Raw genomic sequence first — 7,708 nt, forward strand, 5'->3', positions numbered from 1 at the left:
ATATATTGTTTCAATGTATTATATATTGTTTCAATGTATTATATATTGTTTCAATATACAATATATATTGTTTCAATATACAATATATATTGTTTCAATATACAATATATATTGTTTCAATATACAATATATATTGTTTCAATATACAATATATATTGTTTCAATATACAATATATATTGTTTCAATATACAATATATATTGTTTCAATATACAATATATATTGTTTCAATATACAATATATATTGTTTCAATATACAATATATATTGTTTCAATATACAATATATATTGTTTCAATATACAATATATATTGTTTCAATATATAATATATATTGTTTCAATATATATTATATATTGTTTCAATATATAATATATATTGTTTCAATATATAATATATATTGTTTCAATATATATTATATATTGTTTCAATATATATTATATATTGTTTCAATATATATTATATATTGTTTCAATATGTATTTTCCCCCAAAATCTCCCAAGTGAATCTGATGTTCCAAGGAAGACATGAATCTATCCGGTGGTTTCAAGTCTCCCCAGCACACAAACTGACTTAGAAAACCTGGCCACAGGCCTTTCCCACCTTATCTTCAGCTCTGATTTGATTATCAAAGTTTTCTGGCAATTACAGGACTCCAGGATCTGTAGGCTTCAATCAACAGCTCACACCACCTCCCTAACAAATGGCTGTCCTTATCATTCTTCTGCTCACAAAGCATAAGGGCCCCTATTTTCTTTTCTTTTTTTTTAAATTTTTTATTTTACTTTATTTTATTTTTTTGAGATGGAGTTTCTGTCTTGTTGCCCAGGCTGGAGTGCAATGGCGCGAACTCAGCTCACTGCAACCTCTGCCTCCTCGGTTCAAGCGATTCTCTTCTCAGCCTCCCAAGTAGCTGCAATTACAGGCATGAACCACCATGCCTGGCTAATTTTGGATTTTTAGTAGAGATGGGGTTTCTCCATGTTGGTCAGGCTGGTCTCAAACTGCTGACCTCAGATGATCCACCCGCCTCAGCCTCCCAAAGTGCTGGGATTACAGGCGTGAGCCACCACACCTGATCTTTTTTTTTTTTTTTTAAGACAGTCTTGCTCTGTCACTGAGGCTGGAGTGCAGTGGTGTGATCTCGGCTCACTGGAACCATCACCTCCTGGGTTCAAGTGATTCTCCTGTCTCAGCCTCCCGAGTAGCTGGGTTTATAGGCACAGGCCAACACACCCAGCTGATTTTTGTATTTTTAGTAGAGACGGGGCTTCACCATGTTGGCCAGGCTTGTTTCAAACTCCTAACCTCAAGTGATCCACCCGCCATGGCCTCCCAAAGTGCTGGGATTACAGGCGTGAACCACCGCGCTTGGCCCAGGGCCCCTGTTTTCCTTTGCATCTGGTAGGAACTCCTTTGTCTTGCTTTTGAAGATCTCCACCGTCAGACTGCAATCTCCTGGTTACTAGAGTCTCCACACATGCTGGTGGCCCCCGCATCCACAAAAGGCCCCTCCATGCATAAACACCACATGCTTGCCCCTACCTTTATGCCTGGAATTTCTTCCCCACTTGCCTCGAAGTGTCCAAATTATGTTATATCATGTTCTTCCAGATTTAGCTTAAGTTTTCCTTCTTAAATTTAATGGAATTTGCCCTTTTCACAAGATGGCATTGAAAGCAAAGAAGGAAGCGCTTGCCCCTCCTAAAGCCGAAGCCAAAGCGAAGGCTTTAAAGGCCAAGAAGGCAGTGTTGAAAGGTGTCCACATCCACAAAAAAAGAAGACCCGCACGTCACCCACCTTCCAGAGGCCCAGGACACTGCAACTCTGGAGGCCGCCCAAATATCCTCGGAAGAGCGCCCCCAGGAGAAACAAGCTTGACCACTATGCCATCATCAAGTTTCTGCGGACCACTGAGTCCGCCATGAAGAAGATAGAAGACAACACCACACATGTGTTCAGGGTGGATGTTAAAGCCAACAAGCAGCAGATCAAACAGGCTGTGAAGAAGCTCCGTGACATTGATGCAGCCAAGGTCAACACCCTGATTCGGCCTGATGGAGAGAAGAAGGCATATGTTCAACTGGCTCCAGATTACGATGTTTTGGATGGTGCCAAAAAAAATGGGATCATCTAAACTGAGTCCAGCTGGCTAATTCTAAATATGTGTATCTTTTCACCAAAAAAAAAAAAAAAAAAAATTAATGGAATTTAACGATTCTCTGCTCTTCCAAAATGTAGTAACAGCAGGAGTCTGCATCAACAATTTGGCTCATCACTTGATTTTTGTTTGTTTGTTTGTTTTTTTGTTTTTTTGAGACAGAGTCTCTCACTGTCACCCAGGCTGGAGTGCAGTGGTGTGATCTCGGCTCACTGCAACCTCTGCCTCCCGGGTTCAAGCGGTTCTCCTGCCTCAGCCTTCTGACTAGCTGCGACTACAGGCGCATGCCACCACGCCCAGCTAATTTTTGTATTTTTAGTAGAGATGGGGTTTCACAATGTTGTCCAGGATGGTCTCGATCTCTTGACCTCGTGATCCGCTTGCCTTGGCCTCCCAAAGTGCTGGGATTACAGGTGTGAGCCACTGGCGCCCGGCCCATCACTTGATTTTTTTCCTCTTTTTTATTTATTTATTTATTTATTTATTTTGAGACAGAGTCTTGCTCTGTTATCCAGGCTGGAGTACAGTGGCGTGATCTTGGCTCACTGGAACCTCCGCCTCCCAGGTTCAAGTGATTCTTGTGCCTTAGCTTCCCCAGTAGCTGGGGTCACAGGCAAGCGCCACCACGCCTAGCTAAATTTTTTCGTATTTTTAGTAGAGATGGGGTTTCACCATGTTGGCCAGGCTGATTTCGAACTCCTGGCCTCAAGTGATGCGCCTGCCTCAGCTTCCCAAAGTGCTGGGATTACAGGCATAAGCCACCACGCTCAGGCTTTTTTTTTTTTTTTTTTTTTTTTCTGAGATGGAGTTTCCCTCTTTGTTGCCCAGGCTGGAGTGCAATGGCACAATCTTGGCTCATTGCAACCTCCACCTCCTGGGTTCAAGCGATTCTCCTGCCTCATCCTCCCAAGTGGCTTGGATTACAGGTGCCCACCACCACGCCCAGCTAATTTTTGTATTTTTAGTACAGACAGGGTTTCACCATGTCGGCCAGGCTGGTCTTGAACTCCTGACCTTGTGATCCACCCACCTCGGCATCCCCAAGTGCTGGGATTACAGGCATGAGCCATTGCGCCCAGCCTTTTTTTTTTTTTTTTTTTTTTGAGACAGAGTCTCACTCTGTCATCCAGGCTGGAGTGGCATGATCTTGGCTCACTGCAACCTCCACCTCCCGGGTTCGAGCAATTCTCCTGCCTCACCCTTCCAAGTAGTTGGGACTACAGGCCTGCGCCACCACGCCCAGCTAATTTTTGTATTTTTAGTAGAGATGGGGTTTCACTTTGTTGGCCAGCCTGGTCTCGAACTCCTGACCTCAAGTGATCTGCCTGCCTCAGCCTCCCAAAGTGCTGGAACTACAGGTGTAAGCCACCTCGCCTGGCCAACGCACCCAACCTTTTCCTCACATTTTGGATAATGCCTTATCTCTGATTCCTAAGTCCTCAACTAAACCATCCCAGTAGCCCTTTCCCTTCCCCACACCCCTGACTCCATGCCAAGTTCCTGCCTTGGTCCCTGTCTCCTCTTGCCCTTCCAGGCCTCCCAGAGGCAATTATCCTGGCTTTGAACCCCAGCTCACCCTACCTTCATTTGAGTGTTCCCCGATGGCTACCTATTGCCGGTGCCAGGTGCTAAGAGGTTCTACCCCCAGGCTGGACACCTTCCTGTAGCCTCCTAATGGTGGCCTCTGGGTTCCAACCCTCTCAGACAGATGGAACGTTAGTTACTACATTTCCGAAGCCTCCACAACTCCACCAAAGGAATTACATTTATGTTGGGCCATGGCAGCTCATGTCTGTAATCCCAGCACTTTGGGAAGCCAATATGGGAGGATCGCTAGAAGCCAAGAGTTCAATGCCAGCCTGGACAACATAGCAAGACCCCATCTCTACAAAAAAATATTTAAAATTTAGCCAAGTGTTGGCCAGGCACGGTGGCTCCTGCCTGTAATCCCAGCACTTTGAGAGGCTGAGGTGGGCAGATCACCAGAGGTCAGGAGTACAAGACCAGCCTGCCCAACATTGTGAAACCTCGCCTTTTCTAAAAATACAAAAATTGGCTTGGCGTGGTGGCGGGCACCTGTAATCCCAGCTACCCAGGAGATTAAGGCTGAAGAATCGCTTGAACCCAGAAGATGGAGGTTGAAGAGAGCCAAGATCGCACCACTGCATTCCAGCCTGGGCAACAAGAGCGATACTCCGTCACAAAAAAAAAATAAATAAATAAATAAATAAATAAAATACAATTTAGCCAAGTGTGATGGCTTACACCTGTGGTCCTAGCTACCCAAGAGGCTTAGGCAGGAGGGTCACTTGAACCCAAGAGTTCAAGGCTGCAGTGAGCTATGATTACACCAATGCACTCCAGCCTGGGTAGAGTGAGATGCTGTCTCAAAAAAACAAAAATGCTGTATCGCAGGTGTGTGAATGATGGCAACTCAGAGATGGGCATGAGGGGCCTCCATTAAAAGAATGCGCAGGCTAGTAGGGAAAACAGTCCAGAAGAGGCAGGGATTTTTTCTGCCTGAAATGTCTGGGTGTTAGGAAGGCCTGATAGAAGAGATGACATTTAACATGGGCCTTGAAGGGTGTGTAGGATTCCCCAGCCTAAAGCTGGAAATGTGAGGAGGGGGCCATGTGGAGACATTCCAGACAGAGGAAACTGCATGAGCCAGAGACATCCAGGACTCGAAAGGTCCCGGCCTCTTCAGAATGGCAAGCCCCTTGGCTAAGTCAAAGGCTGAGTTTTGACTACATTTTTCCAATTAAGAAATGTTTTCCCATTTCCACGAGAGAAGAAAACATTTTTTGAAAAAAGGGACAGAGCATGGGCATGTTCTCTTACAAATCCTTACTGGCGGCAAATCTTATCCTTTGAAAGTACGTCCTTTTTTATAAATATCCCAAAGTCAGTTAGAGAATAATCTGATGATTCATGTAGGTTACCAAACTGGTTCATGTTCTCTTGAATGCGTAAAAAAAAGTCATGAAACGTTTCTCATGATAAAGTCATGAAACTGATCTTGGCCCATACAGGAACTCAAAAGGCAATTTCAAAAGTTAGTGACCAAGCCAGAAGTATAGGAATTCTCCTAGACTCCTCCCTCTGCCTCTACCTTCACTTTAGATTACTGACCAATATATATAATCATTCCCTAGCCATTGGATGACTCCACTGTCCTGGCCGCCTCTCTCCTTTCTTCCCAGGCCATATCTTAGGTTAACCACTGGTTCTCACCTGGATGAGCCAAAGGTGCAGCCTGTGTTTTGGTTAGGTGGAGGGTGGTGGAAACTAGTTCGTCGTTTTCCACCTTGATGAAAAATGTTTAATTGTTACGCTCTCGAAGAGCATGTGGAACTGTGGGTTATATTTCACCATGTATATATATGGTATATATATGTATATATATGTATATTTCACCATATATATATGTATGTATATATATTTCACCATATATATGTATATGGGAACCATGTATATACATGTGTATGTGTGTGTGTGTGTATGTATATATATATATACACACACACATACATACATACAGTTCTCATATTGGATAGTTCTAACACTTTTCTTTTTTTTTTTTTTTTTTGAGGTGAAGTCTCGCTCTGTCACCCAAGCTGGATCTCGGCTCACTGGAAGCTCCGCCTCCCAGGTTCGCGCCATTCTCCTGCCTCAGCCTCCTGAGTAGCTGGGACTACAAGTGCCCGCCACCACGCCTGGCTAATTTTTTGTATTTTTTAGTAGAGACGGGGTTTCACTGTGTTAGCTAGGATGGTGTCGATCTCCTGACCTCGTGATCCGCCCTCCTCAGCCTCCCAAAGTGCTGGGATTAGAGGCGTTAGCCACCGCGCCCGGCCCAGATAGTTCTAACACATTTCTGAGAGTTACAACAATTTTTTTGTTTGTTTGGTTTTTGTTTTTGTTTTGTTTTGTTTTGTTGTTTTTTTCTTTTTGAGACAGAATCTTGCTCTGTCACCCAGGCTGGAGTGCAGTGGCGCGATCTCGGCTCACTGCAACCTCTGCCTCCTGGGTTCAAGCAATTCTTCTGCTTCAGCCTCCCGAGTAGCTGGGATTACATGCATGCACCACCGTGCCCAACTAATTTTTGTTTTTTGTTTTTTGTTTTTTATTTGAGACGGAGTCTCGCTCTGTTGCCCAGGCTGGAGTGCAGTGGCGTGATCTCGGCTCACTGCAACCTCTGCCTCCCGGGTTCAAGCAATTCTCCTGCCTCAGCCTCTTGAGTAGCTGGGATTACAGGCGCCCACCACCACGCCCAGCTAATTTTTAGTAGAGACAGGGTTTCACCATGTTGTTCAGGCTGGTCTCAAACCCCTGACCTCGTGATCCACCCACCTCAGCCTCCCAAAGTGCTGGGATTACAGGCATGAGCCACCGCGCCTGGCCAATTTTTGTATTTTTAGTAGAGATGGGGTTTCGCCATATTAGCCAGACTGGTCTCAAACTCCTGACCTCAGGTGATCCGCCTGCCTCGGCCTCCCAAAGTGCTAGGATTACAGGCGTGAGCCACCCGCACCTGTATTGTTGAAAAACAACAGCTTTTCAACTCCCTCTAGGAATCAGTGGGGAAGGTGTACCTGTTCCCCTCAGGCACCTCCCACAGAGCCTCCCCACACCCTTGTTGTGCAATGAGCTTCATTAGCCTCATACCTCATCTTCCTCTCTTGTCCTCTAACCCTATCTTCCTTCACAGCTGCCTGAGTGTATCTTCCTGAACCTTTCTATGATTTTTCGTCATCTCAGTAGGATAGGCAAGGTTCCATGCTTTTACTCTGGCCTCTCCCCACCAGGCACACTGAATTATGACTCCTCTCTGTGGAACACGTTCTTTCTCACTTCCCTGTGCCGGGCAGCACCTGAGTCCTCCTGGTGAATTCCAGCTCATCTGTTAAGGATTAGCTCCACCGTCTCCTCCTTCATGCTGCCTTTGTTACTTCCTTCAGGCCCCAAGCACCCCTTTCTCCCTGAACAAGGACACAGGCCCTAGCACACCCCTCCCCTGGAGCACCTGCTACCTGCATTGTCACAGTCTACCCAGGGGTTGCACCCACCGTTCAGTGAGCTCCTGGATGACAAGCCCTAGACTTTTTGATCTTTATGTTCCCCGCACTGCCAGGAACAAAAATAGACTCAACAAATGCTTGTTGAATGAATAAGTAAAAGAATGAAGAGTTCATGGCCACATGCAGTGGCTCACGCCTGTAATCCCAACACTTTGGGAGGGTGAGGCAGGCAGATCACAAGGTCAGGAATTCAAGACAAGCCTGGCCAACATGGTGAAACCCCATCTCTACTAAAAATAATTTTAAAAAAAATTAGGCGGGCATGGTGTCACAACCCTGTAATCCCAGCTACTTGGCAGGCTGAGGCAGGAGAATTGCTTGAATTCAGGAGGTGGAGGTTGCAGTGAGCTGAGATCAAGCCACTGCACTCCAGCCTGGGCAACAGAGCAAGACTCCATCTCAGAAAAAAGAAAAGAAAAGAAAAGAAAAGTTCTAAGAATGTTTTAGCAAGAATAGCATCAGAACAATA

At 45.3% G+C, this 7,708-nt stretch overlaps 1 pseudogene; it reads left to right on the plus strand.

The window, feature by feature from the left end:
• Positions 1–491: 491 nt before the first annotated feature.
• LOC129393766 (large ribosomal subunit protein uL23-like) lies at positions 492–5,036 on the plus strand (annotated as a pseudogene).
• The last annotated feature ends 2,672 nt before the right edge of the window (positions 5,037–7,708 follow it).

Source organism: Pan paniscus, chromosome 15 (assembly GCF_029289425.2).
Source record: "Pan paniscus chromosome 15, NHGRI_mPanPan1-v2.0_pri, whole genome shotgun sequence".
Taxonomy (NCBI): Eukaryota; Metazoa; Chordata; class Mammalia; order Primates; family Hominidae; genus Pan; species Pan paniscus.